General features: G+C 41.9%; 1 pseudogene; it reads left to right on the top strand.

Annotated features, from left to right (window-relative positions):
- The first annotated feature begins 780 nt into the window (after positions 1-780).
- Positions 781-6,571, top strand: LOC115522928 (annotated as a pseudogene).
- The last annotated feature ends 3,085 nt before the right edge of the window (positions 6,572-9,656 follow it).

The raw sequence follows: 9,656 nt of genomic DNA, 5'->3' as shown, positions 1-9,656 counted from the left end.
TAGTAAACAGTCAGAAATTACAAACTCTTAATATACTTCAAACAAAGATGTATGAAAAAAGGACAACATTAACCACAATTAAACCACAATTGATGGTAAGAAATGGATCTTGATTCAATTCATCCTTGTGGATAACTTTAAAGAAACTTCCAAACATATTATTATTTTTCCATCTGAATATTTTTTACTTCCAGCTCTTTCCATACATTTAGAAATTTTAGGGCCATGGTGAAACAGGAGTGAGTTTTTTGGCCAGTAGAGGTATGCTTATTATTTGTTATATTTTCAACTTACCTTTCAATAATTGTTTACTGAAATTTGCTTCTACCTGGATGCTGCCTGATCAATTCCCCTTCAAGCATTTAGCTGAGGGCCCATTTGGCTGCAGGGTGAAATCTCAGATTGCAGTGTGAAACTGCAGCATGATCTGTTCAGAAAAGTAAAAGAGATAATAAGATTTAAGATGTCTCAAAATTAGAAATCAAGTGTGTAAATGGATACCTCTTTCATTAAATCTGTTTTCATTCAACCAACAGCTAGTTGATAATTACTCACTGGAACTTAATTTATCCAAAATATCCCATTACATTTTAATCAAAGGTAGAAATACAACAGAGCCCCCAATGACCCCAAATCTCAAAAATCGGCAATGTTCACACATTGAACATGAACATTGGAAGTTATTTCCTTTACTTAGATAAATGATGCCAGTCTCATTGGCTCTGCAGCCAACATCTAGAAAGTAAAAACATTTTGAGACCAGAGCAATAAAATGGGAATATGGGGCTCCCAGGGGCACTTGAAAAAGGTCGAATCTATAAAGAAGGAAGCTTTGCCTACATCTGCTACGGTATCTTAGACTTGACTCATTCAGTAGTCAAATGAGGTGACCTAGAGTGTGACATGAGACTGAGGGAAAATCCTGTCTACCCACCATTCATTTTCAGGGCCAAGTGTGCCTGTTATGCCTATTTTCTCTGTTCATTAAAAGGTCTGTTCATTTCCTTCTCTTCTGTTTTCTTGCTCGGCTCCCATCAATGCTTCACTTCACACTAATTGCAATTCCTATGAACTTCCTCCAGAGTAGCTGATGCATGTAATTTGGGAGCGAGCTCCTAAATTCTTAATGCTTACACTGATTTTAAGTTTTTTACTGGTTTACTGTAAGAGTTAGAACATACCAGGATTTCAAACATTTTGGAGGATCTCTACTGTCAGTCTTGGGTTTGAAGGACATGCGTTCTAGTAACAATGTGGATTTTTCTTTTCTGTTTTGAAACATTTCTTCTAGGTTAGTGTATACAAGATTCTGTGTTTTGGGGCACATTTATGGGGAGAAGTTTCATAGCTTGCATCAGGCCCTGGGACATTTTTTTTTTTGCCACCCAAAAGGCTGAAAAACATGGGCCTAGATACTTTATACACTGAACTAACATTTATTAGGACTGTAATATTTGCCATATATTATGCTAAATACTGGGGACCAGAAATGAGTAATAGGTCCTTTCCTGAAGGAGGTAATTGGGTCAGACAGACACAGACCACCACGGTAGGGTGCAGCCAATTCTGTGATGAAAGTAGCTGAGTGTTGTTTACACTAGGAGGAGGGAGAAACTGAGTCTAGGGTAAATTAGGAAAGAGTTCGTCCAATTTGGGACACTGTTCCTGGGTCTTGAAGCCCAAAGAGAAGATGAGCTATTACTGCTCCATCTCCTGGCTCATTGGTGGATTAACTGCACGCAGCTGTTGGAGGTTTAGAGCCCAGTGATCCTCGTCTGTCACCAGGACTTTAAGGGAAAGTAGTACTGGTCTTAGAGATTCTGCTGACTGATCTCTCTCAGTGTCTTTCCCACAGCTTAGTATTTCTGAGTTTCCCATGATATGTGCTGCGTGCATTTTGAAATGACTCTGCCTGGGCGTTCCTCTCAGGCCTGCTCGTTTTGTCCCAGTGCTTTTGCTCTGCTGCTAATGACCTTCAGAAAGTGTCTATTCTGTTGGGCACACTGGCCTGCCAGGGACCACCGACACTTCCTCTATTTGGGACGCAGGAGTCCAGGTCCCGGTACATCCCTCACTTGCTAGTGGCACTAGACATGGCCATGTGAGACAGGAGATTTTGCTATTTTCCAGAAGATGGTTTGTAATGTAATGATTTCTACAAAACATGTATTTGATGAAATATATATTTCTAAGATATATTTAGTCTTCATCTACAGTTACTGAAACACTTCAGAGCCATAAAGGTGAAATGGGAGTCTTGTTATTAATGAAGATGACTTTTGGACCCCCGCCCCCACCCACCACCACCATCACCAAGGGTGTGAGCTATGTGAGCTAGTTGTGAGGAGGGCCAAGCATGTGATTAGAGGGCTGGAACTTTTGGTCTCCCTTCCACTGCCCAGCTCCCATGGAGGAAAGAAGAGCCAGAGGATGAATCAGTCAATGGCCAATGACTTAGCCAATCATGAATGTTATGAAGCCTCCAGAAAAACCCAACAGGACAGGGTTTGGGTCTTTTTTTTCCAGAAAGCTTCTACTCTTGGGGGACCCAAGCTCCAAAAGACAGAAGTCCCTTTGTTCAGGATCTCACCCTATATATTTCTTCATCTGGCTGTTGATTTGTATTCTCCATCATACCCATTAATAAACTGGTAAATATGTTTCCCTGAGTTCTGGAAACCACTCTAGCAAACTAATGGAACCCAAGGAAGAGGTCATTAGAACATCCAATCTGTAGCCAGTTAGTCAGAAACACAGGCAACAGCCTGGGGCTTATGACTGGCATGTGATGCGGGGAGAAGAGGCAGACTTGTAAGGCTGAAAATTTAACCTGTGGAATCTGATGCTGTCTCTGAGTACATAGAACTGAGCTGAATTCTTGGACATCCTTTCTAGTGTCCGAGAACTGTTTGGTGTTTTGTGTGTGGGAAATCCCCACTCCCCAACACACACACACACACACACACACACACCTCCTTTCACACACTGGAACTGAATCCAGGAACCATTTGTTCTCAAAGCTGTTACTTCCCTGTTCCGCTCCTACTTCTGCTGGCAGTGGAAAGGACAAGCTCTGTAATTATTAGCTCCTTTTCTGCTTCTCCATAACCAGGTGTGGTGGAGATTACTGGTGTTCCTCCATGTCTCTGTTGCCAGTTCTATATGTGCATTCACAGCTCTGTGTTCCACCTCTAACTACCTGCACCTGCAGCTTTCTCAGACAATTGTTCTTTGGCTACTGAAGTAGAGCTGGAAGTATCTGGAGTTTATGAGTCCTCACTCCTGCCACCTTCATCCAGCAGGTATCAATGACTGGCTGCTCCTGCACGTAGACAAAACTGCCTCCAGGAAGGGCAATATCTGAAGTGGATTTTACCCACAGGATCAAGCCCAGGCTGGAGCTTCATGTGAAATCATGCCCTTGCTCAGCTTTTTCTGCTCACATATCCTGCTTTTCCTGTGTCCTTTCCAGTTTCTCCTCAATAAACCACTTTCATCCAAATGTTCTCACATCAGAATTTGTATGTGGAAACACAACCTAGGATGCCAGGTCAATCCCATTCCTGGAAGTCACCAGGCCTGAGAATGGAAAACTTTTCTGCAACCCTTAGTTCAAAGATGAGACATCTTATTGCTTACTCCATATGGAAGTTTTCAGGATGTTTGATGATCACTTTTTTTTTTTCAGGAGGAAAAAAAAAAAAAAGCTGATTCTCTCAGGGTGTGGCCATGCCCCAGGGTACTCACAAAATAATCTCAGAAAAGTCAAGTATTAGTATTTCTCAATATCTGGATTATGCAGTCTTATGCATGGTAATGAAGCTTTTTTCAGAGTTTGAGCTAAGGAGAAGGGAAGAAGCTAATACACAAATACAATAGAAGGAAAGCTTACGGTAAGAACTCCAGGATGGCTGGAGAATAGTATACACAGCTGTGAATAGAATATCAGAGACCATATATGGATGAGCTTCATGCTCCACTAAAGAGTTTGGCATTTATCCTGTAGACACCAGAGATATTTAAATGAGGTAATGATACGAGGCAAAAAAAAAAAAAAAATTAATGTTTATTTTATTTTGAGAAAGCGAGAAATCAGGTGGGGGTCAGAGAGAGAGGGAGAGAGAATCCCAAGCAGGCTCCACTCTGTCAGCACAGAAACTGACACAAGCTCAAACTCATTGACCATAAGATCACGACCTGAGTCGAAATCGAGAGCCAATGCTTAACCGACTGAGCCACCCAGGTGCCCCTCCCACCCATTTTTTAAAGACAAAATTCTAATAAACTGAAGAGAATGAAATGGGGAGAGGCCTGGATATACAGATTATGCCATCAGCTGCATATGGAAATACAGTTTGGAATATAAAAGTTGGGATACACATGGGACTCTAAAGAAAACAAATGGATGTCAAGGGGAGTAGCCCCTTACATACTAAGGAAACCAACCCTATAATGCAATGGCTGGGCCAAAGGAAAGGAAGGACAGTACATAGAAACCAAGAGACATTAGCACCTAGAATCCATGGGAGAAATGATGTCAAGCATCAACTTCTTTTTTATTTATTATTTTAAAAATGTTTAATGTTGGGGCGCCTGGGTGGCGCAGTCGGTTAAGCGTCCGACTTCAGCCAGGTCACGATCTCGCGGTCCGTGAGTTCGAGCCCCGCGTCAGGCTCTGGGCTGATGGCTCAGAGCCTGGAGCCTATTTCCGATTCTGTGTCTCCCTCTCTTTCTGCCCCTCCCCCGTTCATGCTCTGTCTCTCTCTGTCCCAAAAATAAATAAACGTTGAAAAAAAATAAAAAAAAAATGTTTAATGTTTATTTATTTATTTAAAGTTTTTTTAAGTTTATTTATTTATTTTGAGAGAGAGAGAGTGAGAGAGAGAGAATGAGAGCACACAAGCGGGGAAGGAGCAGAGAGAAAGAGAGATAGAATCCCAAGCAGGCTCCACACCATCAGTGCAGAGCCGGACATTGTGCTCAAACTCATGAACTGTGAGATCATGACCTGAGCCAAGATCAAGAGTCCAATGCTTAACTAACTGTGCCACCCAGGCTCGCCAATGTTTATTTATTTTAGAGAGAGAGAGAGAAAGAGAGAGAGAGAGAGAGACAAAGTGAATGGGAGAGGGACAGAGAGAGAGGGAGACTCAGAATTCAAAGCGGGCTCCAGGGTCTGAGCTGTCAGTACAGAGCCCTATGTAGGGCTTGAACCCACAAACCAGGAGATCATGACCTGAGCCAAAGTCGGGCAACTAACCGACTGAGCCACCCAGGCACCCCTCAAGCATCAACTTGTATAGAAAAAATCCACCAATGTGAGAACAAAATGTGATTTGGCCATTGGAATGTCATTTGTGGCTAGAGGGAAAACAATCTCCGTAGGGTAATGAGAGAGGATGACAGATTGGAGGCATTAAGATACAATATTTTGAAAGTGAGGGAAACTTGAACACATCAATATACTCTGGAAGAAGGAGTCAAGGGAAAAAAGAAAAGAAATATAGAATGTCTCCAAAAAGATGACCGAGATGCTGGAGTCTGGGGAAGGATATCATGGAGAGAAGGTAAAGGGATTGCCTTGTTTTGAGACAGAAGGGAAGATGGGGAAGGATGGATTTTATGTGAGCCACTCTTTCTTTTGAAGAGTCAGGCAGAGTCGACTGCTAGGGGTTAGAAAGATGCAAATTGAATGAGTGTTATGAAGAGGGATGTATAAATTCTGAACAGCAACAAGGAGCCATATAATCATATAAAGGAGCCATAATCAGATACAAGAGAAAGAATTACCTAGTGCTATGGAGGGCCTGCTGGATTAGAATAAAGGTGTGATAGTACCCTCCAGCCCCGTTGTAGAATTTTAATGTTCACACCAAAGACAACTAACTAGTAAAGACAAAAAAGAAAAATGGTTATAAATAAAAAGAAGGTAGATTCATCTTTGGTTGTATATTGGCTGGGCTGGGTACTGCCTCAAAAGGGACAAAAAAGGAAAGGAATTGAGGGTGCTAGTAAAAGTGCATTTCAGTGATTAAACCACAATGTTTAGGTTGAGTTGAAAAGGAAATGATATCAAAAGGAAATTGTCAGAGTCACCCTGAGCCGGGCAAGCATGATGGTCCAAGCAAGGGCAGCAGGGCAGTGAGAGTGCAGACTGAGAAAATGCAGAGCACGGGGCACGTCTCATCCCTCCTTTCTGATCCGCTGTCATACCAGGGATCTAATCAGACTTATGTCTGCCTCCTTCTTGAGGAGGCCAGAGATCCCATCTGACAGCCACCCTACAGAAGCTTCCCACTCCGGGTGGCCCTGTGGGAGCTCCAGACCAGGGTCGTCTCCTGGGAGGGACATTGGCAAAGTAACCAAATTTATTGGTGCTGGGACTCACAGTTGGGGTGGCTGGTTCAGGGGCTGGCATGGAACGGTATTTGGTAGCTTGGTCATTGGTTATGCCCAGAACCCATCTCTCAAGCAGAAGCTCTATTCCTATGCCATTCTGGGCTTTTCCCTGTCTGAAGCCCTGCGAGTCTTCTGTTTGGTGGTCGACTTCCTCATCCTCTTTGCCATGTAAGACTCCATGGGGGTCGCCGACCCATTCCTGCTTCAGGCCCATGCCTGCTGTTGGAGTGTGCTAAGTTCTACCATTAAACACAACGTTTCTTTAAAAAAAAGAGAGAGAGAGAGAGAGAGAAAGAAAAGAAAAGAAAAAAAAAAAGGAAAAAGGAAATTGTCAGATTTGGGAAGCAGAAGGACATTTGAGGGAAGAAGAATAGTATAAAGAAAGCTCCAGAGGCAGGATAAGCCTTCACAAAGTGTAAGTGCAGTGAAAAGAGGCCCCGTGAAGGCAGAGAGTACATGCTGGGGATTGGAGGCGGACAGCTGGTGGGCTTTGAAAGCTCAGTGGAGCTTATAAGCTAACTGCATGCACACGGGGGAGCACATCCAAGATCATCTTTGAAAAAGATGAGAATATGAGGCTTAATGGAAGGTGCAACATAGAAAAGCAGCAAAGATGATACCCATATTCTTGGCCTCTTGCCCTGGAAACCAGAAGGATAATAATATTCCTGACAAAATGGAATAGATAAGCAAGAAAAACAGGTCTAAGTAGACAGGGAGTAGATCTGGTCACATATTTAAGTAGAAATTTCCTCTAGACTACTGGAAATCCATATTTTAAAATATAAACTGAAATGGTATCAGGGTCAGGCCTAGAGTGTTCTGATTTTAGATCTCAGCAACCGCCGGTGTCATATCAGCCTGTTATCAGTAAAACAAACTCCCCCATACCATCTAGTTTTTCCCAATAACTTTCAATTCAAAACGTATGAGGTAGTCACCTGGAATAATTAAAAGCTAACATGTAGGGGCGCCTGGGTGGCTCAGTAGGTTAAGCATCCCGTACTTGATTTTGGCTCAGGTTCCCCAAGTTGGGCTCTGCACTGACACCACGGAGCCTGGTTGGGATTCTCTCTCTCCCCCTCTCTCTCTCTGCCCCTCCCTCACACATGCCTGCACACACACACTCTCTCTCTCAAAATAAGTAAATAAACATTTTTTAAAAAGCTAGCATGTAAACATAAGGAGCACTAAATCACAGATGGAGCTCAGTGGCGTTATTCTTGCAAAAGAATTTGATCTCTAAATTGATAAACCCAGCATTACACTTTTGGAGCTGGAGAGCGCTTCACACCCCCCACCCCCGGGGAGGGGGGGTGGAGCAGAGGAAGCGCTTTGCCATGCTAAGGAAATTCATCAAGCACTGGCTTAAATCATAGTCCAGCTCTGCCTGGGGGAGTTAGGATGATGCTGTCTATGGACAAGCACATTAGTTCCAACCATTAGCATACATAAAACTCCAGGCAATGAAAATGACTTAAGAAAAATTATATATCCTAAGGGGCGGATGGAGTTAATCCTCCTTTAGAAACCTGAATTTTATTTTTCCTTTTAAATCAGGATCATGCTCATCATATTGCAAAATAATTTATTCATCATAAGTACATATGTATTAGTAATTTATAGCTTACAAATATTGTCTCTGGGAATCTTTTCTTATCCATAGCGCTGTGTAAATTGCCTTTATTAGGACAAGTGCATGAGATGTAGCTGCTAATTCTGAGGTTAATGCAAGAAACATGTAGGTTGGCCCCTCGGCCCTACTAAAAAATATTTCCTTCTTTCTATCTCAAATTTTATTCTCTTTCCCTACACGAGTATCATCATCTTGGTACAACCAAGTTTTATATTTCATATTAATAAAAGCAGAGCGATTTTTTTTTCCCAGATGAGAATAAGACACTAGCTTACTACCTTGCTCTAACTTGCTTTATTCCTTCCATTCAAAGTGTGTGTGTAATATCTTGTCCCAAAAGACATGCGGTGATTGTCCAAAATGCTAGGTGCAAAGTAATATATCAGCTCTTTCCCCAAGTATTTGGAGAAACAATTCTAGCCACAGTCCAATAAAATCCCTTTTCATCACCAAGAGGGTATCCATCCTGCCAGTGACTGACCAAGCACAGGTGGCATTCACTGGGACTGAGAAATGAAATGCTTTCCCCAGAGTGAACAGCTTCTTACAAAAATATTCAGAGTACAGTGTGTTCCTGGCATGTAGCACCTGTTACCCACTTGTTTAAATGTCTCATGAAGGGGACAGAGAAAAAATAGTTTCTCCCTGTCTCTGGGAACATACATAAATTTAGCATACAATTCTTTTTTGGCCAAGTAAAAGTTTGGATTACCTTAAGAAAGGCCATAGGATATAATTTCTTGAAGATGCTCTTCATGTTACAATTTATTATATAATATGACTGAGAGGCGATGGTGAGCGGGAGAAAGAAGGGGAAAATGAAGATAAAAGAAACGAAAAATAAAATGGAAAGCAACGTTATGAATCCAGGCATGAAATTGGGATGAAAAACAAAACTCATCAATTTATCCCTACTGCTAATGTTTGCTTTATATCCAAGTGTTTGGTTGTCTGTCTCTGTTTGATTATGAAATATGTGAGATCCAGGCAACTGCTTTTTAAATATTGAAAAACCACTCTCTATGTATGAAGATGTTATTGACCAGCTTTCTTCAAGAAGTAAGCTGAGTTTATATTACATTTCCTGCATTTTGAGATAAACTCTGTCCAAGAAGGCAATCTGAATGCTTTTGCCCCACGAGACAACCAGTCTTATCCTTGTTAACATCATAAACAAAAATACATCGGTCTAACATTATTTTATTATCATCATTGACATTGCTGAAAACATAGGAAAATTAGAATGATTTTAGAAACGAAGTCATTGCTATACCGGTTTAACTAGTACCATGCTCTTAAGTAAGCGTTATTTACCACGAAATGCACAAAGAAGCGAGTACCTTCTAAGTATGTGGGCGCGGGTTGCACATGTGTACCTATGTGCGCTCGCAGGGACACATACACACACTCCACAGTGTTCAGACAAAGCTGTGGATGCTAATCACCTGATCTCTTCAGCCTTTCGTAACAATATTGACGCGAAACGCCTCTCTGCACACTTTAGACGACTGTAACTTTTAGAGCACTGTTTATTAATAGCCACCTTGTGAGTAGGTCTCCAGCCTTCTGAGGCTGCTTTCAGAATTACAAACATACTCATAAGAAGGGAATTCAAGGTCAG

The sequence above is a fragment of the Lynx canadensis genome, chromosome C2 (genome assembly GCF_007474595.2).
Source record: "Lynx canadensis isolate LIC74 chromosome C2, mLynCan4.pri.v2, whole genome shotgun sequence".
NCBI classification, from domain to species: Eukaryota; Metazoa; Chordata; class Mammalia; order Carnivora; family Felidae; genus Lynx; species Lynx canadensis.
The sequence above is the reverse complement of the archived record's forward strand: the minus strand, read 5'-3'. Positions and strand labels throughout refer to the sequence as shown.